This window comes from Lathyrus oleraceus, chromosome 3 (assembly GCF_024323335.1).
Source record: "Lathyrus oleraceus cultivar Zhongwan6 chromosome 3, CAAS_Psat_ZW6_1.0, whole genome shotgun sequence".
Taxonomy (NCBI): Eukaryota; Viridiplantae; Streptophyta; class Magnoliopsida; order Fabales; family Fabaceae; genus Lathyrus; species Lathyrus oleraceus.
The window spans coordinates 33,259,243-33,284,513 of NC_066581.1; the positions used below are offsets into that span (position 1 = coordinate 33,259,243).

A 25,271-nucleotide genomic window follows, 5' to 3' on the forward strand; every position below is an offset into this window, starting at 1 on the left:
GTCGCGAGACCACGTCTTTTCCAGGTTTACTTCGAGCGTTTCCTTTCCCTCTTTTGGGATAAATAACGCACGGTGGCGGCTCTGTTGTTCTTGTTTTCCCGCCGGTTTTTCGCGTAATGCGACAAACACCAACGTAAGAAGCAAGATATGATTGCCACCAATCATCAAATTCTTTGGTGCAGAAGAAGGTTGGTTGAAACGGGATGGAATGGAGCCTTGGTCGGTTTTCCCAAAGGGCCTCAATATCTTCTTGGATCATACTCCAGGGTTGATCACAAAGGATGTTTGTGAGTATGTCGAGAGAAGAATACAGGGACTTGGGGACAAACTGACAAAGTCCAAATTGTCTAGCTACCAAGTTGGGTTGGTAAGCAACTAGTCCAGGGTTGACGCCGGACGTTATAGCCGACAGAAACTGGGGGACCAGAAAGCGTCTCCAGATAACAAAAGTTTCATTCTTGTACTCATCTTCAGTCGAAGGAAAAGCCCTGGTGAGCCATTCAGGACCTTCAGTTCGATTACTGAAAGGAGCCATAGAAGGGTGAAAGTCGGCGCGAGTCAACATAATGTCAAACAAAAGGCGAAACACCTTGACATCAGGAAAGGTTTTGTCGATGGAGGTCAGAGGGATCAATCGCTTCCAAAAAAGGTGTTGCTCTTCTGGGGGACACACGACTCTTCTCATCCCATGGGACGTTATATCTTTAGAAAAAGTGGCGCTGAGCCACAGTTGTAGGAACCAAAAGGGACCGTGAGCCAAGACATTCTTCTTTTCTGAGTTCTCAGGGTCAAAGAGTTTGATTTGGCAGACAACTTCAGATAAGGACTCGTAAAGAGAGGCCAGTATTAATTGGCCAAGAGCGATGTCATGCTCTTGGTGTAGCTGAGTTGCTAGGAGAGCAAAGTGTTTAGCTATCTGCATTGATCTAGAGCAGAACACAAAACGAGACAGTCAAAGAGTTAGAAAGGCCACATGTTCTTCAGTGGTCACAAGGCCTGAAGATGTAGCATGATGATCAATGAAGTAATTGTATGTCGGTTTGCGAGAATCACCAACGTCAAACCTTAGAGAGACTGGTGCTACGGCTTCACAGTCAAAGACTTCGCTGGTCGGTTTTAGGTCTGTAATGGCAGCAATATCTAAAAGTGTCGGCGTAATCATGCCACACTTTGTATGAAAGGTGTTGGTCGAACTGTCCCAAAATTGGAGGGTAGCCAGCAACATGCCACAGGATTGAGGGGGGCCACAACGGGCAATCTGCAAAAGGGTATATATGCCTATTCATTTCCAGTGGTTGATTTTCTCTACTTCTAAACGATCCATCCAAGCGAAAAACTTAGGACAGTTCTTGGGAGGAGCAGTTCTAAAATTCCTTTCGACATAATGGAGGGAGAAAGGTTTTTGAGAAGAAACTATTGGTTCAGAAAGATGACTGGTAGGGAAAAGGGAATTTTTCTTAGTTATCTCAGGTTGACGATTTTCTGGGAGTGGACCTAAGAATGCTAGAGGTTTGTCAGATAGGGAGAAAGGGATTAATACCTGAGAACGCCATATTTTGGCTTTTTCTTCAGCAAAGGGAGGTTCAGGAACATATTCCTTGCCATCAATGGTGAGGGGTTGCGTGAGCTTCGCAGCGGAGGGAAGTGTTTTATTTTTGCTTGAGCTAGCCATGGAAGAACTTGAAGCTTTGAAGAAGAAAGGAGTGTGGTTGTTTTTGTTTACTGAAGCAGAGGGCGAAAAAAGGAAAGAAGAAGAAGAAACAAGGGTTTTATAAGAGTATAAACCCTAGGAAAAGTAAAAATGGACGTTTGATTTTCCTTTTCTGACACATGTACCCAGGTTCCCACGTCTGCAGACACGTGGAGGCGAAGGAGCAGTCGTGGTTGGAGACACGTTTCCGTCATAAAGACGTGAAGTGATGGAGACGTGATTTTGTGAGTCTCGAGAGAAAAAAGAGATGTTTGTCATGATTAGATGACATCAGCAGCGTGGGACAAACAGGTGTACCACCAAGTAGAAGTGGAAACGGTGAAGAGCAATTCGACATCTCAAAGATGCCATTATCTTATAAAAAGTCGACATTCGAAAATGGCATCTCTAGGGGGCATTTTGTTACCACAAGAAATCGACAGGGCATGTTGAAAATGTAATCAATGAAAGCGCCTTATGGATTTAAGGATTATACTCCACCAAGGGGAGGTTTGAAGAAAAGCTGAGCCCAAGATAAGCAAGAGCTGGGAAAACCACAAGTTACCAGAAGATGAAATCGACGGAAGAAGCATGTTTGGTCGAAATCCGTTCTGTCGACTGGACCGGAGATTGGGACTTAAGAAATTCTTGATTTTACCAAACACATAGGGGATGGTGTCGACATCAATACCTGAGAGGGATAAGTTTGAAATTCAAAATGACTAGCAGTTACAAGGAGAACAAGCGCCAAAATATGGAGCAGTTTTTAGATCGTGTGGCACGACGTCTGTCTACAGACAGTTCTTTTTTAGTAGTTTTGTTTGTAGGCAGTTTCTTTAGTTCATTATAAATAGGGGATCCCACAGAGGACTCCGAGTGTTCACTTTGTACCAAAATCACTTGTAAAAAACTTCACATTCCCAACGCGAGGAAGCAAGAGTTTTTAAGAGTTCTATGTACGTGAATCACCACATTTACATCAATGCAACTTCCTTATTTTTCAATCGTTCTCGTTGAACACTTTATTTTAATTTCATTTACGTTTGAATTATCCTTTTATGTTGTCGTTTACGCTGTCGACACTAATTCTATTACGATAATAGAATTCACCAAAAACGTGTTTGTTGTGTATGTCTTTTGAATGTTATAGTGTTGTCGGTCACGAGTCACCCATAGTCTATAGCATCATCATTTCGTGTGGAAAAACCTTTGTTTGTTTAATACTTTGTCAGAAGTCGTTTCTCACAAAGTTAGTAATCTGTCAAATTGAACGAGTTAACCTGTTACATTAGCACATGTCTTAGGATCAATTGGTCGATCCTGCAAGTAACCCATAGTTTTAAGGCTTAGGGAGGACCAGCGGTTGTTTACCAATTTCCACAGTAAATACCTTGCAGCTTCCTATGATGAAAGGTTGTCTTTGAAGAAAGAAGAGACTCGACAATCAACTCGAATCAAGTTGTGCTAAAGTCTATGAATAAAGGTGAATACGATGAGCAACCGGGTCATTCGTCCCGTACCCAAAGATATTCAGAATAAGGATATGAATTATCCACTCTCATCCCTTCTCTATTGCTTAAGGCTCTTGGCACACAACTTGGCTCATGATTTACAAGTGTTGAATACACCTTTGTAGTTCTTGAATAGTAGTAAAGTCTGTCTTGTACTGATTTGAATTGCATGAACTCTTGAATCTTGATCTTGAATTATGGAAGTCTTGAGATCCAATATCTAGTACAAATTGAACACAAGGACTTATCCTATCAAGTGATCAAGGGTATTTAGATCACTTGACTAGTCTTGGGGAATTAAGCACATTCAAAGGATTTGGTTGATCAAAGCAAACTTTTATCAACACAACTAATGGGACTAGACAAATTAGTTGAATTACAATGCACAAGAGGATACTGAATAGAAACATAAGGTTTACTCAATTGAACTAAGTTCTAAAGTCCTAAACCTAAGGGGTCATGCCATAGTTAAGGTGCAATTAATCAGAGAATCAGATGAAAGTTGTAAGAAGAAACAAATGATTAAAAATGTCAATTTAAACTTAAAAGATTATATGCGAGGTTAATTCTAATTCAAGAATTCAAGACAAAATTAAAACCTCACATATGGAAGAATTAAGATCAAATCACACCATGTAATCAACAATCTTCATGTACAAATCACAATTTTTAACCCTAAACCAAAACTAGGTTAAAATATATATTTTTATCATTTTCAATTAATCAAGAATTAATCCACATCATCTAATTCTAACTAAATAAATTAACCATGTAAAAACTAATTAAATTCCATCAATTAATTTCTATCAATATCATGCACCAATATGAAAAAATATCTAACAAAATTTAGGATCAAAAAAGAAATTAAAAAAGAAGAACATAAAGCTAAATAGGGTACAGTTAGTGAAATAGTGGTGTGGGCAGCAAGGCCCAAGGCTAACCCAATTGGACCGTGTGGGGGTGCCAGAAGAAGTGTGCATTCAAGTCTCAAACGAAGCCTAAGTCGACTTCATCCTGGGAAGCAACGACATAGGACTGGGGGGGTGTTTAGCATGAAATTAGACTCAGAAGGCCCAAAGAAATGGTAAGGTAATGGATCCACCAAAGGCCAAACATGAACCACATTCTGCACGTGCTGGAAAGAAATAAAATTCAAAAGTAAAAAAAGGCGGCAGACCAATTCCCTCCACTAAGCTATGATTCTCCTCTGTCGTGTCGGAGGTCGCCTCCGGTGGAGGCGGAACTCTAATGCCTAAAAACAACACATCATCCCCTTCATCTTTCCATCCTAAATTTGAAAATCTCATTGAAACAATCCAATTCTTCATATACAACCTGAATCGAAGCATAGAAGCCAAGAACCCTAAATTTGAGAACTGAAATTAAATCACGTTCCCTCTGAGTCAAAGCCCTAGGGGTTAGGGCTTTGACTCCCCTACTCCTACTCTACATCTAGGTAACAAGTATGAGGAAAAATGGTGAAGGCAAGAGAACTCATCGGCGCGGAGGTCACCGGAGTTTGAGGTATGTTTTTCTGTATCTGTCGAATCTCCTCCTTCTTCGTCTCGGTTATATCTTATCCTTCTTATTTCACTCTTTAGCCTATAGTAATTGTGATGACTTGTTGTTGATGCCTGCATGGTGAGTGGTATTCTAAGATCGGTGCAGAGTGAGAAAGATTAAGAGAAGAGTTCACGGTTGAAAAGAGTGAGAATTGGTGAAGTTGAGAGTTCATGATGAGAGAGATGAATCAATTTGAATTATGAGAGTCCTAATGAATTGTCTCTAAGTTGATGAAAAGTGAAGAATGCCCCTCGTGAACTGAACACTGATAGGAATTTATAGAGCTCATCCATAACAGAACTGGGAAATTTCGGTAGCTCTATTAGGGCAGGGGTTACTGTTAGTGAATTTGGAGAGGAGAGTAGTTAAACAATTAACTATGTTAACTCTTCAGTTTGTGAATGAAGATCCTGACAGTTTTTTAGTTAGTTGTAATTTCAGTTAAATGGTTAATTGCATTTGGTTAGTTAGTTAGTTAAATGATGTTAGTTGGAAAATACTCATTCAGGTTCAGTTACTCATTTAAATGGAAATATTAGTTGATAGTCAATTTGCTTTGAAAGGGTCTTTAACTCGGTGGTAAAGTTAGTTATGAGTTACTAGAAATGTGAGTTAGTGAAACTCAATTCCCTGTTAATGAAATAAGTTGTTGGTTGCTGAAATGTTAGCTGATATGATGTCATATGCATTGCCTTGATTCATGCTGCTTTCTAGCTCTGTGTTTGATGACTTTCATGATGTTATTGTTATTGTATTCTGCAGTGGTCTGTGGTGTTTAGGCACTGATCATGTAATGGTGCTGATGGTTTTACAGGTGTTGCTGATATGATGTCGGCAAAGCTTGAATGGTGGTCTAACTTTCCTTTTCTTACAGGATGTGATGGAATGGTAACTACGATGTTTTATGATGCATTATTAACTACACTGATGTTGTTATTTGGCTGCAGGTACATGTTAGCAGGGTTGCTGCCCTTGTAAAATTGATGTCACTTATAGTCAATCATTGTCCAAACTGTACATGGTCTTCTATAGTTAGGAAGTTAGGTTAGGTTCGCAATAGATTAGTGAGTAAAATTGATTACATGAGATGATATTGTATGGTTTCTTGAGGACAGGATGATGTCACTTGCAAAATGATGCATTTATGAGCATGAGCTGCTAGTTTTTATTGTACTTAGTGCTTGCCATTGTACTTGGTGGATGTTTTGAATTTTCTTCTCCTTTTGATTCATTGCAGGGTTATGGTTTCAAGGCAATTCCAAGGCATGACAAAGTGTTCAAATTAAGGCAAAGTCCAAGGCATGGTCCATACCAAATTGGATGCAAAAAAATAAGATTTCTTATTTATGGAGAAAATGACCATGGATCCTTATGCAAGAGTGAAGATGTAATTAGTACTAGGATTTAGGTCCTGAAAAGTAGGTTAGTTGACTTTGGTCAACTGGTTGACCAAAAAGTCAATTGTAGGTCAAAATGAAATTTATCTTGAAACAAATGCCTTAGGCAAATTCTAAAACAAATTTGAATGAGTGAATGACATGAATGCTAATGGACCAATGTAATGCCTTAATCAAGTGTTCAAAGAAATGGAATCAATGGAACTAGACTACTTGTATGAATCTTGAAACAACAATAGGACATGAGGCCAGAACTTGTCAATGCCCTAGTGAAATCATGAAAACCATGAATGGAATGTGGATGAAATGAAAGTTGAGTCAAAAGGACCATGAGAACATGAATGTGATTGAAATATGGATGAAATAATACATTGGATCAAGAACATAACACCATGGATTATGGTTTATTAGGTCAAGGTCCAAAGTTAAGCCATTGCTAAGAGTATCAAACCAAATGAGTCACAAGTGATCCATCATCTCCATGGACCAAGCTAGGGATTCCACTTCCTCAAAGGAAACCCCAAGGTTCACAAACTTCAAAGATTAATAACTAGGGTTTTGGGCATGAATGAACCTTATGACACAATCCCCAATGCCTCAAGAATCTAACAACTAGGGTTTTGGTAAATACCCAGTCCAAAAAGTCAACCAACATGGCACTCATGCACCAACTATCACTTATTAGGGTTTCAAACCAAACACAAAGCTCCACCAATAACACCTCAAGCCACGGGCCCATAATTAGTGTTTAGAAGTCAAGTCAGATACACATAAGGTCAAGCAACAAGATCCTATAGGAGCATGGTCAATGACTAGATTTTGGATTCCTAGATGAATGTCAAGATGTATGACTCAAGAGTTAAGGTCCCAAAGAATCAAGCGATTAGGGTTTCAACCCACATGATGAGTAATACCACAATCTTCAAGCCAAAACCCTGATTTTCATTATCCATCAACCTTGAATCTATGATGCTTGTTAGCAAGTGTTAATCATGAATGAATAATGCATGAGTGAGTCTCAGGTCATAGATTAGATGAAAAGCAAAAAGGGAGGGCAGATTTTGGGGTATGACAGAGGTGAGTTGTTTGAAGGTAGAAAGGAACCGTGGTAGGTGGTTAATGAGAGGATGGAGTACTTAGAAGAAGGTGAATGAAATGAGGATTTGAAGAAGAATGTTAGTAGAGAGAGAGAGTATATCATTTTATATTTTTTTCTGGCTTTTTCCCGTTGAGAAAAGTGAGAGAAATGCGTTAGGAGTGGTGTGCATTGAGGTAGACGTGTGGCCTGCTTGGGAGAGAGAATCTTCTTTTTTTTGTATTTTTCTAGCTTTTGGATGATACGTGACACCTGTTTAGTGGAGAGTCTCACATTGTTTTTTTTAATTCCGGTTTTCTTCTTTTATTACTCAATCCTCTCTCTTCTCTATCATGTGGAGTTAAAATTTAGAAAGCAAAAACTATCAAAACATTACAGTTGGCCGCGTGAGTGGAGGCATCCCTTTAGTGGCCAGTTGTCCGAAAAATGACAGAGAGAGGTGACTGAATTGGATTGTTATCTGTCATCACACAACATACTCCCATATCCGATATTTTTGAAAATTAATCCCATAACCAAAGGCAAATGGACACGTGGCTTTATGCTAGTGGAGGAAGAGAATTTTTTTTCCTATTTTCTTGATTTTATTTAACAAATTTAAATTATTAAGTGGAATTTCAAAAATTAATTAAAAATAAACGACACAACCAAAATTCTAACTAAAAACATGATTAACTCTAAATAATCATCCCGATTATTTTGACTACAAAACGGGAATAAATGAATCAAAGATGAATAAAAAATCGGGCGTAAGAATGCCCGAAAAATTAAACTGAATATGCTAAAATGATCAACGTGAAATAAACCTCTCAGAAACATACAGTTTTTTGTTAAATTTTGAAATGGAAAACACCCGGTTAAAATGCTCAGACAGATCAAAATGTGCCTGAAAAATAAATCGAGCACACCAAATAAAACTCTGTGAAACATAGATTAATAAAATTGATGTCTGCAAGCTTGATTTTGAAATTTTCCACCCTCTATTTTGACACACATTGACGATTGAATCAACCGGTTTGCCTGTAGATCCAAAAATTTATCGACTGACATTCTAGGCATTATGCGGTATGGAATGCATGCTATGATATGCATAGATGCAAAAGATATGATGTATGTATCGAATCGGTGATTCAGGGTCAAAATCGAGGTGTGACAGTTCCCAATTAACATCGATAATTACGGGTGCAATTACCAACTTTTATTTAATAACATAAAAAGAATGTAAATAATCAACATCAAACTCAAAATCATTCTCTATCACAAGAAGATTAACTAAATGTTTTTCAATCTTGAAGAAGTCTTTTAGTAAACGTCAGTACAAACCGGCGTGTCCTAAGAAACTTTTCACTCATTTCACATTAATAGGAGGTGGCAATTTTCGATTACCTCAACTTCGGATTGATCTAAATCGATACCTTTCGAAGAGATTTTATGTCCTAAAACAACACCTTATCTCACCATAAAGAGACATTTTCCCTAGTTAAAAATGAAGTTTTTTTGGCACATCTCTATTGAGCATCATTAAGGAGATCAAGACAACTATTGAAAGTGTTTCCGAAAATAGAAAAGTCATCCATAAATGACTCAATGGATTTTTCAATCATATCGGCAAAAATAGAAAGCACGCACCTTTGAAAAGTAGTTGGAGCATTACAAAAACCGAATGCCATCCTCTGATAAGAAAAAACTATGAAAGGGAATGTGGAGGCAATCTTTTCTTGATCAACAGGATCCATAAAAAACCTGCTTATACCCTGAATAGCCATCCAATAAACTCTAGTAAACTTGCCATGTTAATCTTTCCAAAATTTGATCATTGAAAGGTAAAGGAAAGTGATATTTTCTTGTAGCTTGATTTAACCTTCTATAGTCAATACACAGTTGCCACCCGATAATTGTACTAGTTGGAATTAACTCGTTCTTTTCATTTTGAATAATTGCCTAACTACCCTTCTTTGGAACTATGTTCACGAGACTTACCCATGAACTGTCAAAAATAGGATAGATCATACTTGATTCTAGTAACTTCAACACTTATTTTCTAACCACTCATTACATTGATGGGTTGAGTCTTTGTTAAGGTTGAAACACTTGTTTGAAGCCTTCCTCAAGCTTGATTTTATGCTTCAATACGCGAGACTTATTTTTTTCAAATCAGGAACACTTTACCCAATGGCTCCTTTGTTTTCTCTCAAAATTATCAAGAGCTTTTCTTCTTCCAAAATAGATAAATAACTACTAATAATAATTTGTTGTAGCGGTTGCTCTCTCAGGAAGACATACTTTTAGTATGGTGGAAGCTCTTTGAATTCAGGGTCAGTAGAACTTATACTCGGGTTCAAATTCTACATTTTTTCTTCTTGTTCTTTCAACTTAGGTTTCTTGTAACTAAAGCACACATTCAACCACTTTTTCGTATTTTTCTTCTTCAATTGCATCAGTCGAATTCATTATGGCTTTATCCATCGATGATAAAGGTGACTCACTCTCAGACACTTCCGAAACCATTTCCTACACTGCATCAATTTATAACATTAAGGATTTTCCTTATGACGTGTCATGGCTTCAAATACATTAAAAATAACACGTTCTTTGTTAAATATCAAAATATTTTCCCCCATTTCCACATCAATAAGAGGTATACATGTTTGCAAGAAAGGTCTTCCCAATAGTAAATGTATTTCAGAATCTTCTTCCATATTTAGGGTCGTAAAACCAGTTGGAAACAATAAATCATTTACCCTCTTTAGTATATCGTCTTAAACTCCACAAGTATAAGTGATGGATCAATCAACTAAGGTAATAGTTAGATGAGTTGACTTTAACTCCCCACAATTAAGCTTCCTCATCATAGATAGAGGCAACAAGTTAACCCTTACCCCTAAATCACATAGTGAATGACAAATCTTAAGTGAACCAATAGAACAAGGAATAGTAAATCTACCTAGATCTGTCAGTTTAGGTGGCAGCTTGCATTGAATAATGGCACTACACTCATCTACTAAAGAAATACTTTCATCATATTTTGGCTTACGCTTCCCAGTTAACAGGTATTTCATGAATTTGGCATACACCGACATTTTCTCAAGAGCTTCACATAATGGAATGTTGGCCTGTAATTTTGTAAGAATCTCCATAACATTCTTATATTTTTTCACTTTCATCTCTTTCTTTAGTTGCTTCTTCAAGATAGGGTAAGTTGGCTTGACATAATAGTGTAGCTCAAAACTAGGTTCGTTGAGGATTTATTTTTTTGTTCTTCTCAAGGGTGAGTTCCTATCTATAAGCTTATCAAGTGTATCCCCCCTAATAGAGTCCTTGCTCGATTTCTTACTTTTTTCCCCTCTGATTTTTTTCCTCTCTCTTTTTTAAATATTCCCTCTTCGATTACTTCCTAGTCTTCATCCACTTTTTTCTCATCTTTATTTTCCTTATAACCTCCACTTATTTATTTTTTCTCACCACTAGCACTAAAGATTGAAGGTACAACTCTATGGCCTTGCAATTCTCATTCTTTGAATTATCTACGGTATTCCCATAAAACCCCAATCGAACTAGGTTGTGTTGCTAATTGTCTAGATAACTTGCCAATTTGCATCTTCAGATTTTTTAAGGATGATTCAGTGTTCTTACTCATAGTCTCTTGAGTTTTGGTCATAAATTCTTGATTCTTGCTTACTTTCTTGAAATTAGCTTGAGTTATCTTCATAAATTGAGCCATGGTCTCTTCAAGTTGAAAGATATTTCCAACAACTTCAACAAATGTTGTCATCACCAAAACATCAGGGATGATCTTTTGCGGATTATCAACTTTATATTTGCAGGCACATAGACCCACACCCCCAATCCCAACCTTTTCATTTTCAAAAACAACATACTTGTTGACAATGATTTTCTTTGAGATTGGAGCATAAAGCCTTCATGCTTTTGATTCATAGTTGACTCCTAGAAGAACTCATTTTTTGCTTTTATCATCTAATTTGCTCTTTTTTATCTAGTATATGAACATGTGCCACACATCTGAAAACTCTAAAGTTATCTACCACTTGATTTCATTTATCCATGCCTCTTATGAAGTCTTATCTTCAATAATTGTTGCCGAGCATCAATTTTGAATATGAACACACCATTTTGTAGCCTCAAGCCATAAAGTTTTGAGAACTTTTATTTCATTTAGCATGGCTAAGAGAACATTCATAATTATCTTATTCTTTCTCTTGGAAACTTTGTTCTATTGTCGTGTATAGGTTGCTGTCAATTCCTTGCTAATGCCCTGTGATTTACAGAATTCTCCAAACTCATTTGAAGTGAACTCGTCACCTCTGTTAGTCCTCAAACAAATTATAAATTCCCCTATCTCTTTTTGAGTACTAACTCTAAAAAAAATTTAAGTTCTAAAAAAAAAGGAGGCCTAAGCTTTAGGAATTGGGCTCAGATCAACAAAGTTCAACCTTAGAGGATTTTACCCGGGCTTTCTTACACATTTTCCTCTCGAACGAAATAAATTTCTAAGATTAGCAGTGCCAAAATCGACAGTGCCACATGGAAGCCACTTTTTCTAATACATCTTCATTTTACAAACACATGGAATTTATCTATGGCATAGAAGCTAACACAAAAAACTATTATGTGTCCACCCATATTAGCTTGCATAATCAATCCGTTCTTAGATGGTACACTTTAAAAGTTCCATTCTAAATTTAAATGGTTAATCCTTTTTCTTGAAGTTGACATATACTTAATAGATTGTTTTTAATCTCAAGAATATAATAGTCATCCGATATTACTTGGATTATGCCATTTACTTGCGTCTTTATACTCCATTTTGCTACTACCGTCATTCTTGTATCATTTCCAACCTTCATTCTTCAATTGAAAGTTTATTACAATTTAGAAGCCCACTATTCATTTCCAACCAAATAAATGAAGTGTTCATACAAGTCAATTCTAATGTATCAAAGTCAACATTCTGAACAAAAGTTCTCAAGACTGACTTTGATATAAATATGTATGATTAAATATTTGTGAAGTCTCAGAACCCAACATCTAAAGACTATGAAGTCTGACCAAAGATTCTGAAGACAGAACTTGGAAATTCTACTCAAGCTTCAACATCAAATATCAAAAGCCTATAAATGGAAGTTGTCCAAAAGTCAACAAAAGATTTTAAGTGACAGTCGCATAAAAGCAAATCTACTTTTTCTATAAAGTACAATACTCTGTGTAAAAGAAGTCATCAGCGTCCAATCATCTTCACCAACTACAGGCTACAACGCCACTCTAGTGTTTCATTTGAAGTGATCTTCTCCAATAGATACTTGGAGGATATTTTTCATCTTCACCTCCAACGGGTCTATTTTGCATCTATTTAAAGAGGATATTGAAGATTGAAGAAGGTGACAAACAGAGATTTGATAAGCGCACCAAACTACATTAACACTCACACTCAGAAATAAATAAGAAGTGTTTCTTACACTTATACACCTAGAATAAAGATCATTCTATATTCTTGTTAAGTGTAGAACTTGATTGTAAACTTGTGTATCTACTCTTTAGAAGCATCTGAAAACACAAAAATTGTTATTACAATTTTGATTGTAATCCTCAAGCCACCGGGTTAGGTCAGGCTCTTGAGAAGTCAGTAACCAGATGTTATTAAGAAATCTTCTTAAGCAACTAGGTAGGTCAGGTCTTAAGGAGTCAGTGATCGTCAGTTTTCTTAAGAGACCGGTTGGGTCAAATTCTTGAAGAAAGTCGAGACAAGTTGTCACCGCATTTGTAATCAGGTTTGATTATTGGATTAAGTCATTGTTTAAGGAAAATCACCCAGGTAAGGGAGGGGGGACTGGAGGTAGCCTAGTTAACGGCGAACGAGAATAAAAATCCTTGAGTACGTTATCATTATATTCATTGTTTGTTGTTGTTGTTTTGGGTTGCGAAAAATATCATTCTTGAAACCCAATTCAAACCCCATTTTTCTTGTGTTTCTTGAACATTCATCCCTTTGCCTCCACCAAGTCCTCCTTTAAACATGTTCGGCCTCTACCCCTGCTTGATAGATCATCATGAGCCACTTTAAACACTTGTTCATCCATTTTATATACTTGCATTATTTGTTCATGAAGTGGTAAACTTCCATGTAATTCATCAATACTCAGAGTACTTAGATTGTTTGATTCCTACATTGAACACATGAAATAAATGAATTTGGTTGTTAAAGATATAAATATCTTACTGACCACCATACTCTGCTCAATTGTCTCAGAATTTGACTTCATTTTGCTCATTATAGTCAAGGTTTTCCCCAAAAAGGTGTATACTTTCTCTCCTTCTTTCATGGCCAGCAACTCAAACTACTTTCTTAATGCATGACATTGTGTCCTCTTCTCCTTTGTGGACCCTTGATATTTCCACTTCATTGAGTCCAAAAATGGTTTTTAGATTCCCTTGTCAAGAATTGTTTCAAGAATTTATCTATCAATGGCCTGAAATAGAAAATTCTTGACCTTTAGATCTTTGAGTCTGACTTTATCCATTCTCTCTCTCTCTCTCTCTCTCTCTCTCTCTCTCTCTCTCTCTCCCTCTCTGCGTCTCGCTTGCTAATGTTGTCCCAATTATTGTTGTAGGGACTCTTTCACCAACCAGATTCCATATCTCCTTACTCCTTAGAAATTTCTCCATCATCATTGACCAATAATCATAATGGCCATCGAACTTAGGAATGGACGGTTTCACAAACATCTCTGAAGTTGTCATTCTGCTCACACGCTTTTAATTTGACCACTTGCACAACTCTTGATGCCAAATGTTAGTTTTAGAATAATAAGTAACTGGAAAGGATTATTATTCATTAAGAAAACAAAGATTCAAATAGCCTTACAAGAAAAACATAACCCACATCTAACAAAGCTAGAAACATGGTCAATAATTTAAAAAGTAAAGAAACTATATTATTCCTAAAGAATATGTCTTTCTTAAAAACTATGAATTTTTTAACTAACAAAAGCACTTATCTTATTTTAAGAATAACAAACTATCTAACAAAATTTAACTCAAAAGAATTATAAACACATGATTACTATGGAGAATAAGTATTTGTTAGAACTTGGAACCACAAAGTTGGTGAAAAATTAAGTAATTGAGTGTGGAGAGGGAGATAAAAAGAGAATTAGATAGAGTATAATTGATGGTGAAATATTCATTCAACATTCTCATTATTTGATACCTCAAAGGTATATATACACAAGTACAGTTGATTGGGATAAAAGTAACTAACTAAAAAAACAGAAAAATGAAACTGTTTGTCTATAACCTGGGTACAACTTTCTGGTACCTAGGTTACAGGTATTCTAAAAATAATTCTCAAGACATTGGTATATAGTTACCAAAATGTAGTACCCGATTACATATGTTATAAACAAGAAAAATCAATATAGTGGTAACCTGGTTACCAAAATTTAGTACCCGAGTACAACACTTGAATTTTGTTATTTTCACAACAAACCACATTAATTATAAGTCTTCCATGCCCATTTTCTTCTTCAATATCATGAACACTTCAATTGTGACTCCTTTGGTCAACAAATCGGTCACTTGGTCTTCACTTCTACAATATCCCAATCTCAACCTTCCTTCACTAACTAGTTTTTTCAAGTAGTGAAACTTCATCTCAATATGTTTGCTCCTCCCATGTTCAATTGGGTTCTTAGAAAGGTTTATAGTGGAAATGTTATAAACCATGGGTGTTGCAATATCAACCTCTTTTCTGTTCAGCTCCTTCAACAAATTCATTAATCACATGGCTTGGCACACATACAACAAAGCGAAAATGCACCAATTATTGTTATTTATAATGCCAACAACTAGCCTAATGGTTTCAATTCTAGCCACAAGTGCAAATATCTCTTCAAAGTCTATGCCTTCTCTTTTCAAAAATCCTTTTGCAACCAATTGAGCCTTATGCTTGATTATTTCACTCTTGAGATTTTCCTTCACTTTTTACACCCATCTTACAATAATTAGTTTCTTTCCTCCGGTATATCAACTAACTCCAATGTCTTGTTCTTCTCAATCAATTCCAGTTCTTCATTCATAGCAAAAATCCACTATGGACCACTCAAGGCCTCTTCATTTAACCGGTTCAGATGCGGCCATAAGTGAAAAATGGACAAAATCACCATCTTCATTGATCTCGTTATCTTGAACCCGCTTAGAATCTTGGAGTCTTGGAGGCAAACCTCTTTGCCTTGTTGATCTTCTCACATTATCTTCAATTCGGGCTTCGAAGAGGGATGCTTCTGCACTATCAAACACTATAGGGATTGTGTTCTCATTCTTGTACCTAGATACAACTTTCTGGTAATTGGGTACAGGTTGCTGCAGCAACTTGATTTTTTCAAAAATAACATATCGGCTGACCAAGATTCTTCTATTTGCTGCATCGTACAACTTGTAACCATCATTAGAGTGATACCCTATACGTATCATTTTCTATCCCTTGTCATATAGCTTCTTTATAAGTTGATCTGGCACATGTTGATATGTCACCGGGCCAAGCACTCTTAAGTGACTCATGTTCGGTTTCAATACAGACCAAGCTTCCTTCAGTGTTATCTTCCCAAGCTTCTTTTTTGGAAACCTATTCAACAAATATGCATATATGGACACCGCTTCTCCCCATAATTCTCTCTGTAAGTTCTTCCCTTTCCACGTGTTTCTCACCATGTTCATAATCAATCGATTATTCCTTTCGACAACACCGTTTTACTGTGGTGTATATGGTGGTACTACCTCATGCATTATACCCTCTAGATCACAAAACCTTCCAAAGTCATTTGAGACATATTCGCCTCCACTGTCCGTTTTGAAAACTTTGAGCTTATGACCACTTTGCCTTTCAATCATGGATTTGAACTTCTTAAACACTTCAAATACCTCATTGAAATTCTAGTTATCAGACTTTGGATGTCACACGGGTTGTTATGACATCCAATTCTGCACAGACAGGAATTATGCAGAACTTAAACGTAAGTGCAGTAAATAACACAAGTAATTGTTTACCCAGTTCAGTCCAACATGACCTACATCTGGGGGCTACCAAGCCAGGGAGGAAATCCACTATTAGTAGTATCAATTCAAAGCTAAACTCACCCGTTTACAACTTATCACTTAATCCCTACCCAATGCAATTTCAATCTTACACTAAGATCAGAGTTCCTACTCACTCCCCCTCAATCACCTCAGTGATTACTATCTTTAAAAAAAATTAAAGACAAGTTGAAGTCACACTTCAAACAACTCTTGATTGTGCTTCACAGCTTTAATCAAGATACACAGCACTCACGCTTAAAAGCTTTGAGCGACACAACACTTACAACTCAATGAACACCCTATGCCACAACAATCATCTACTTGATAATGGCTTGGCTTACAAGATACGTCTAATACAAGACTCACAAAAATACAGCAGTGAAGTATGATGGACACACAAAATCTTCACGCCTCAAAATCCCCGAAACTGAATGAAGGAACGCCTTCCTTTTTATATTGCAGTACCTGGGCTTTTGCACCTGTATTCTCCTGAATTTAAGGTCACACGAGTTCCCATAAATTCAACATTTAGGTTACTAACAAATAGGCTATTTGTTAGGTTCATTAAATGTAACTTGGTTGTTGGTTTCCTGGTTTTTCTCTAAGCTGTTGACTTCCTGAAGAATAGCCCAAGAAAAGCTGAAACAGAAAACTGAACAACCTACAATATAGCATATGCTGTCAGGAATGAATGTCACGACATTCAGCTTGACATCAAGGTCCATATGCTGAGTCTGTTTTTCCAGAAAACAGACTGTACAATTTTGTTGACCTGTACATGATCAAAATGACCATACTACAGTAACAGCTTACATTAATAAATGTTAAAGTGTCCAACTTAACATTTACACATTTGGCCTTAAGTTAGTTCTGTTATTCTCTTGAAGAACAAACTAAGTTACATGCTGAAGTATAGCAGAACACCACTCTGTCTAATGTTCAGTAGCTGCTGTCAGTGATGAATGTCATAACATCCAATTTGACATTCAGTCAGTAGGCCTTATGCCAGGTCTGGTCTTTCCTTGATAACCAGACTGGAAATAAATACTAAGTTCTAACAGAACACCAGCTGTTCTATTTCTTAGTATCTGTTGACAGGTATGACTGTCACAGCATCCAGTTTGACATTCAATAAGTCCTGTGTTAGCTAATCCTGCAGTAACTACTCAAGTGTGTCATGACATCAGTCAAGACATCAGAGTACAGTTAGATATTCTAACCTACAATGTAGTCACACATACATACTATGTCATGACATCAGTCAAGACATTTGTAACCAGCTAGTGTTTTACCATATAATGCAGCCAATTAAACACCTACAAACTCCCCCTTTGGCAAATTTTTGGCTAAAACACTTTGATCCCCATAACAGAGTTCATAGCAGCGGAATCACACACCTAGCAGGAAATAATACTAGCTAATACACTCAGAGTGGCAGCACACTCACACACATGGAAGTTAAAAAAAACTTCACACAGCAGCACACACAGCAGCTGCAGGGGAGGAAGTTAAATAAAAACTTCACACACAACAGCATATAAGCAGTAGCTAAATACACACTTCATCACACAGCTGCAGTAGAGGAAAACTTCAATCTGTCATGAATGAGAACCTGTTTTAACAAAGTTTAACACAGTAAACTTCTGTTGTCCTGGGGTATCACTTGTCACTCCCCCTTTTATTCAAAAATGTTGCCAAAGCAACACTTTCAATTACAGATCCACAAATAGTAATTAGAATTACACAAATGACAGAAAAAAAACACAAAGACAAATATTTAAGCCTCAGCCTCATCATCAGCCTCCTCTTCAGAGCTGGCCTCCTCCTCATCCTCAGAACTTTGCCTATCAGCTCCATCCGTGTCCTCAGCAGAAGTCTCCAATTGCAAGATGAGCTTTTCCAAAGCATGCTTTCTAGCCTCCAGCTCTTTGCAGGTTTCTCTGAGAACTGCAATAACAGCAACTTTGTCTGATTGGTTGCCAGTTTTGGATGTTTCTTCCGATGTCAAGACAATATCAGGGACATGCTTGCCCAGAAACAGTTTGTAGCTGAACGCCAATGGACTTTCTCTTCTTCTCACAAAGTCATTATCTGTCAGGATGTGTGGAAATTGATTCAGCACTATTCCACATATGAGAGACGGAAAGGCAATAGGTCCCTTCACACTAAAACTCCCGGCATGCTTCATGGTCTGCTCAAAGATGTAAGTCCCATAGTCCACCTTTGCCTTGGTTCCCACTGCATAGATGACCTTTCCTAACATCACAGACACAGTTGACTTGTGATTTGTGGGTACCCAGTTGGCTGCTCCAACTTTGTGTAACATTGCATACTTTACACTTAGTTGACTGGCCACCAGCTTCCCTTTGAGAGGCCATTTCTGGACTTGCTTTGCTGTGATGACTTGACAGATAGTGTTGTCAGTCACTTCAAGTTCTGGTTGCACTTCATCTTCTCTTCCCAAATACAGATTTATCACTGAGGGGGAAAAGGTCACGCACTTGCCACGCACATAGACCTTTCTAAATTCTCTGGATTTCCCATCAGCACACTCCTCAGACAGATTAACAATGAACTCCTTCACTAAGGTCTCATAGCATTTAGGGAGTTTAGTCACAGTTCTCATCAGTCCTGCCTCTTTGATGAGATCCACAATTTCCTTACACTCCAATGCATTCTGAGCCAGTTCTCTCTCCAATGCCAGCCTCTTGTGGTATACATACTTCCACCTGTTAACACTGGAGGCAAAGTGGAAGGACACATTGTCAATAGGAACTTCTGGGACACTGGTTGCCAGTCTGCTGGAAGAAGGCTTCTTCCTGGACATGGATGTTGTGACATCACATGGGACATCAGATTCAGACTCCACCACCACAGCCTTGGTCTTCAACTTCTTGGGCACCTCTTTGCTCCAAGATTTTGTAGGTCCATAACCTTTCCTCTTGTGTGCACTCTCTGTCTCTGGTTGCTTGTGAGGATTTCTCTCACCAACTTCCTTGGAGGGGGACTTCTGCTCCACAGTCTTTTTCTCCCTCCTAGACCTAACCCTCTTGGCTATCCTAGGGACAACTGAAGCCAAAAGTTCATTGTTAGAGAGCTCTTCCACGTTAACCGTTTCAGCTCTAGGGTTGTCCTCAACACCTTGAGTAACATTGGCCTTCTCACCTCTCACTTTGCCTGAGGGTTTGTCAATCTTTGACCCCTCATGAGCATCTGGTTGCTCAACATTGTCAGTGACATTCTTTCTCAACACTATAGCTTTATCTTGACATGCAGCAATATCAGGAATGATTGTGTTCAAGGGAACAAAAACCCCATGAACATTTCGATTACCAGATAGTATCTGAGTGACGATAGTTGCAATGGAGTTATGCACATACCTCGAGCCTTCCCTTGTTTGTTCATCAAGAGCGATTTCTGATGAAAACCCGGAGACCGTTTCCTTAGGTCTTCTTGCATGGGACGAAGTTGCTGCGTCAACAACCGGATCCTCCCGGGTAGGGTGGTAAGACTCAGTGCTGAGAGAATCAGACATGGTGGTGTAGGTGGTTGAGTCGGAATTGTGCGACATGCTTAACGTCTCGGAGGAGAGTTGAATCGTTTCTTTGGAAGAAGGTTTGCATAGATGGGAGTAGAAGCGACGGAATGTGAAACGCTTGACGCAAGAGTGAGGTCTATTAGATTCTGACCACTCAGAGCTCACTATTTGTTGTTTAATAATTTTCTTTACTAAACATAAGCTAACTAATTTCATTAGTTGCTATAAATTTTCAGACGTACGCATTCCTTCTTTGCCCTTACTATTGTCACACTTAGCAGCGTACAATGTCATGACATTCCGGGTGACATTGTACTCTGTCTGCATCAGGTTCCCCCATACCAGGGATGACCACCTGCTACCACAAGCTAGGTATTGAGTTTCAGCAGGTGTCAATAATACATACCTCTGTCTATCATCTGTATGATGACCAGTAGGTGCCAATGGCTCATTACTTTCTGTCAGACATTTTCCACGGTCTGTCCTTTTATCTAAAGACAGATATGAGACTCTTCTCATAGCTCCCTTTGAGATGCTCTTCTTCATTCCTTTTACCTGAAGGAGATCAAGTCTTCCATGTCCCAGCTTCCCCTCCTGATCTTCCTTGACTAAAGGACACTTGGGAAGGTTGGGAGAGTCTTTAGATTCCCATAGATAGCAATTATCTTTGGATCTGTCTCCTCTCATCACTTCTTGATCACATCCATTCAGCACCACACATCCTCCCTTGGTAAATTCCACCTTGCAGCCTTGGTCACATAGCTGACTTATGCTTATGAGGTTCACAGTTAGTCCTTTTACTAACAGTACACCACTCAATTTTGGAGCTTCAGGACAGTCCAGCTTACCAACACCAATGACTTCTCTTTTAGTTCCATCACCAAATGTTACAAACTTGGTGGTAGGAGGATGTAGGTTCACCACTAGGTTGCTCATCCCAGTCATATGCCTTGAGCAGCCACTATCAAGGTACCAGTCCTGTCTGATATGTGCCCTTGAATATGTGTGAGCAAGGTTAGCAACACACTGCTGATTCTCAGGAGAGAAGTGAAGCTTAGATGCCTGCTGCTTAGGATTGGCCTGAGGTGTCTGCTTAGCCGCCCATGTTTGTTTCTTAATGGGGACATTATGCATAGACACCTTCTTCTTAGGCCTACCTTGTGGGGTCTGGTTTGGGTAACCATGCAACCTATAACAGAAGGGTTTTATGTGACCGAATCTACCACAGTAATGACATCTCCATCTTTTAAACTTCTTTTTCTGATGATGGCTCATTCTGGTTCCTCGATGTTGAGACATTGGATGTGACTCCCCTTTGGATTTCTGAACTTTACCCTTTGAGCGTTTGCGTTCAGCCGAGGATCTTTTCCCAACGCCTAAACCATAAGTGATTCCAGACTTCTGTCCTATCTTCAGGATCTCTTCCAAGGTGTCAGATCCCTTATTCACCATTTTGATGGATTTGGTCATTTGGTCTAGCTTAGAGGTCAACAAAGAAATCTCACCCTTCAGACCCTCTATGACTTTCAGCTGCTCTAGTTTCTCAGCTTCTAGCTCTTTGATGAGTTTCTTATGTTTTTCTCCTTGGATACACACTTCTGCACTTTTAACACATAGTTCTTTATATGAGGCAGCAAGTTCATCCAAGGTGAGCTCATCTCCACTTGAGTTATCTTCTGAGGTACAGATACTGGTCATAGCAGTGACATGTTTTGCAGATTCTCCTTCAGATTCACTCTCAGTGTCTTCTTCTGACCCGGTGATAGATAGCCCTTTCCTTTGCCTCATGAGGAAGGTAGGGCAGTCAGTCTTAATATGACCATATCCTTCACATCCATGGCACTGGATTCCCTTGCCTTGGTTGACCTTATCTTCAGAGGTAGGTCTTTTCTTTATGTCAGACGGGATGTTCTTGACATTAGGTCTACCCTGTTGATCAACTTTCTTTATGAGCTTGTTGAACTGTCTCCCAAGCATGGCTAAGGCTTCTGATATACTTTCATCACCTTTAATATGTCCTGCTTCTGACTCCTCTTCAGCATTAGATACAAAAGCTATGCTTTTGTTCTTTTTTTCAGCATTCTCACACAAGCCCATTTCAAAGGTTTGGAGAGAACCAATGAGCTCATCCACCTTCATATTGCAGACGTCCTGTGCCTCCTCTATGGTTGTGACCTTCATAGCAAATCTCTTAGGCAAGGACCTGAGAATCTTTCTTACAAGTTTCTCTTTAGTCATTTTCTCACCTAGTCCACCAGAGGTGTTTGCAATTTCAAGAATATTCATGTGAAAGTCATGAATAGTCTCATCCTCTTTCATCCTCAGATTTTCAAACTTGGTGGTCAGCATCTGAAGTTTGGACATCTTCACCTTGGAAGTACCTTCATGAGTTACCTTGAGGGTATCCCAAACTTCCTGAGCTAGTTCACAGTGGTGTACCAGCCTGAAGATGTTCTTACTGATTCCATTGAACAATGCATTCAAGGCCTTGGAATTTCCAAGAGCTAATGCCTCTTGCTCCTTGTCCCACTCTTCTTCAGGAATCTGCACACTGACTCCATCTTCACTTGTCCTCATTGGATGTTCCCATCCTTTGTTGACAGCTCTCCAGACTTTGTTGTCTAGAGACCTTAAGAAGGCTATCATACGAGGCTTCCAGTCATCATAATTAGAGCCATCCAACATGGGTGGTCTGTTTGAGTGTCCTAAATCCTTGTCCATGGTACTAGAAAGTAACTTCCCTAGATCTCACCCAGAAATTCACAGGCAGGGTGCCTGCTCTGATGCCAATTGAAATTCTAGTTATCAGACTTTGGATGTCACACGGGTTGTTATGACATCCAATTCTGCACAGACAGGAATTATGCAGAACTTAAACGTAAGTGCAGTAAATAACACAAGTAATTGTTTACCCAGTTCAGTCCAACATGACCTACATCTGGGGGCTACCAAGCCAGGGAGGAAATCCAATATTAGTAGTATCAATTCAAAGTTAAACTCACCCGTTTACAACTTATCACTTAATCCCTACCCAATGCAATTTCAATCTTACACTAAGATCAGAGTTCCTACTCACTCCCCCTCAATCACCTCAGTGATTACTATCTTTAAACAAAATTAAAGACAAGTTGAAGTCACACTTCAAACAACTCTTGATTGTGCTTCACAGCTTTAATCAAGATACACAGCACTCACGCTTAAAAGCTTTGAGCGACACAACACTTACAACTCAATGAACACCCTATGCCACAACAATCATCTACTTGATAATGGCTTGGCTTACAAGATACGTCTAATACAAGACTCACAAAAATACAGCAGTGAAGTATGATGGACACACAAAATCTTCACGCCTCAAAATCCCCGAAACTGAATGAAGGAACGCCTTCTTTTTTATATTGCAGTACCTGGGCTTTTGCACCTGTATTCTCCTAAATTTAAGGTCACACGAGTTCCCATAAATTCAACATTTAGGTTACTAACAAATAGGCTATTTGTTAGGTTCATTAAATGTAACTTGGTTGTTGGTTTCCTGGTTTTTCTCTAAGCTGTTGACTTCCTGAAGAATAGCCCAAGAAAAGCTGAAACAGAAAACTGAACAACCTATAATATAGCATATGCTGTCAGGAATGAATGTCACGACATTCAGGTTGACATCAAGGTCCATATGCTGAGTCTGTTTTTCCAGAAAACAGACTGTACAATTTTGCTGACCTGTACATGATCAAAATGACCATACTACAGTAACAACTTACATTAATAAATTTTAAAGTGTCCAACTTAACATTTACACATTTGGCCTTAAGTTAGTTCTGTTATTCTCTTGAAGAACAAACTAAGTTACATGCTGAAGTATAGCAGAACACCACTCTGTCTAATGTTCAGTAGCTGCTGTCAGTGATGAATGTCATAACATCCAATTTGACATTCAGTCAGTAGGCCGTATGCCAGGTCTGGTCTTTCCTTGATAACCAGACTGGAAATAAATACTAAGTTCTAACAGAACACCAGCTGTTCTATTTCTTAGTATCTGTTGACAGGTATGAATGTCACAGCATCCAGTTTGACATTCAATAAGTCCTGTGTTAGCTAATCCTGCAGTAACTACTCAAGTGTGTCATGACATCAGTCAAGACATCAGAGTACAGTTAGATATTCTAACCTACAATGTAGTCACACATACATACTATGTCATGACATCAGTCAAGACATTTGTAACCAGCTAGTGTTTTACCATATAATGCAGCCAATTAAACACCTACACTCATCCTTTCTCTTGATTATGTATATCCATATCTTTCTTCTATAATTATCAATTAATGTGACAAAATATTTATTGTCACCAATTGAATCAACTTGCATCAGTCCACACACATTCGAATACACCACCTGTCATACCTCAGAATTTGCCCTCATTTTCGCTTTTTCATCTGACTATAACTTGATATCCATCTAACGTCATTCATACTCATTCACGTGCATTCATTCATTCATGACTAACATCTGCTAACAGGTGTCATGGATTCAGGGTTTGTGGTGAAGGAGAAGAGCGATCCAAAACGCAGAGGAATTTAAAAAAATTCTCCTTTAATGATCCTTACAATGGGCATGATCAGTGATAGAATCGTTACCTCTTGTGACGATCGAAACCTTTGATGCAGATCTACGGAGCGATCATGAACGTTGAACAATGACAATGCCTCTACTCATTACACGCGAACAGATTCCTTCAATCTCAGTGCTAGCTGATACGAATGAAGGCTTTGAGTGTGAGAGAGAGAGAGGGAGAGAGAGAGAGAGAGAGAGAGAGAGAGAGAGAAAGAGAAAGAGAAAACCAAATTGCAACTGCACAATGCTTCTGCACAAAGGTTCTATTTATAGAACCACTTGTGTGGGCTGCAAGCTAAAAAGTCCACTTAAGTGTATGTGACCCATATCTTATAATATGCCAAAATCACTTAAGCGCGTGGTACCTTGCCATATTTCGTATTCTACTTAAGTACATTGTACCTTACGATGTTCTACAATTCACTTAAGTGCACTGTACCTTACGGTGTTCCTTAGTTACTCTATCTCTCATCAATCCGTCCTTTTGTCTGTGACCCTGTAGGTTTTTGTGGCATTGACAATTATATAAAATCACGTATTTAACATAATAAACAGTGAGTGGTATCTAGCAACACATCACTGCTACCCAAGACCTGAAAATGTCATGTGACTTGACAAATTCTTTTGTGATAATACTTATGTGTACAATTACCCTTTTGCCCTTATGTCTATATTGAACACAAGGCATAGACCGTGTCATCCTTGTCCAGTTCAATATTGGGCCCATAGACATTTATCCTGTTACGCAGGATGGGCAAATTCCATCTAGGTCACTCAT

The 25,271-nt window shown here is 38.3% G+C and overlaps 1 long non-coding RNA gene across 1 annotated transcript; it reads left to right on the top strand.

The window, feature by feature from the left end:
* The first annotated feature begins 4,367 nt into the window (after nucleotides 1-4,367).
* Nucleotides 4,368-5,937, top strand: LOC127132300 (uncharacterized). Its single transcript, XR_007806662.1, has 2 exons — nucleotides 4,368-4,725; nucleotides 5,579-5,937. It is a non-coding gene; the product is annotated as an uncharacterized LOC127132300 (long non-coding RNA).
* The last annotated feature ends 19,334 nt before the right edge of the window (nucleotides 5,938-25,271 follow it).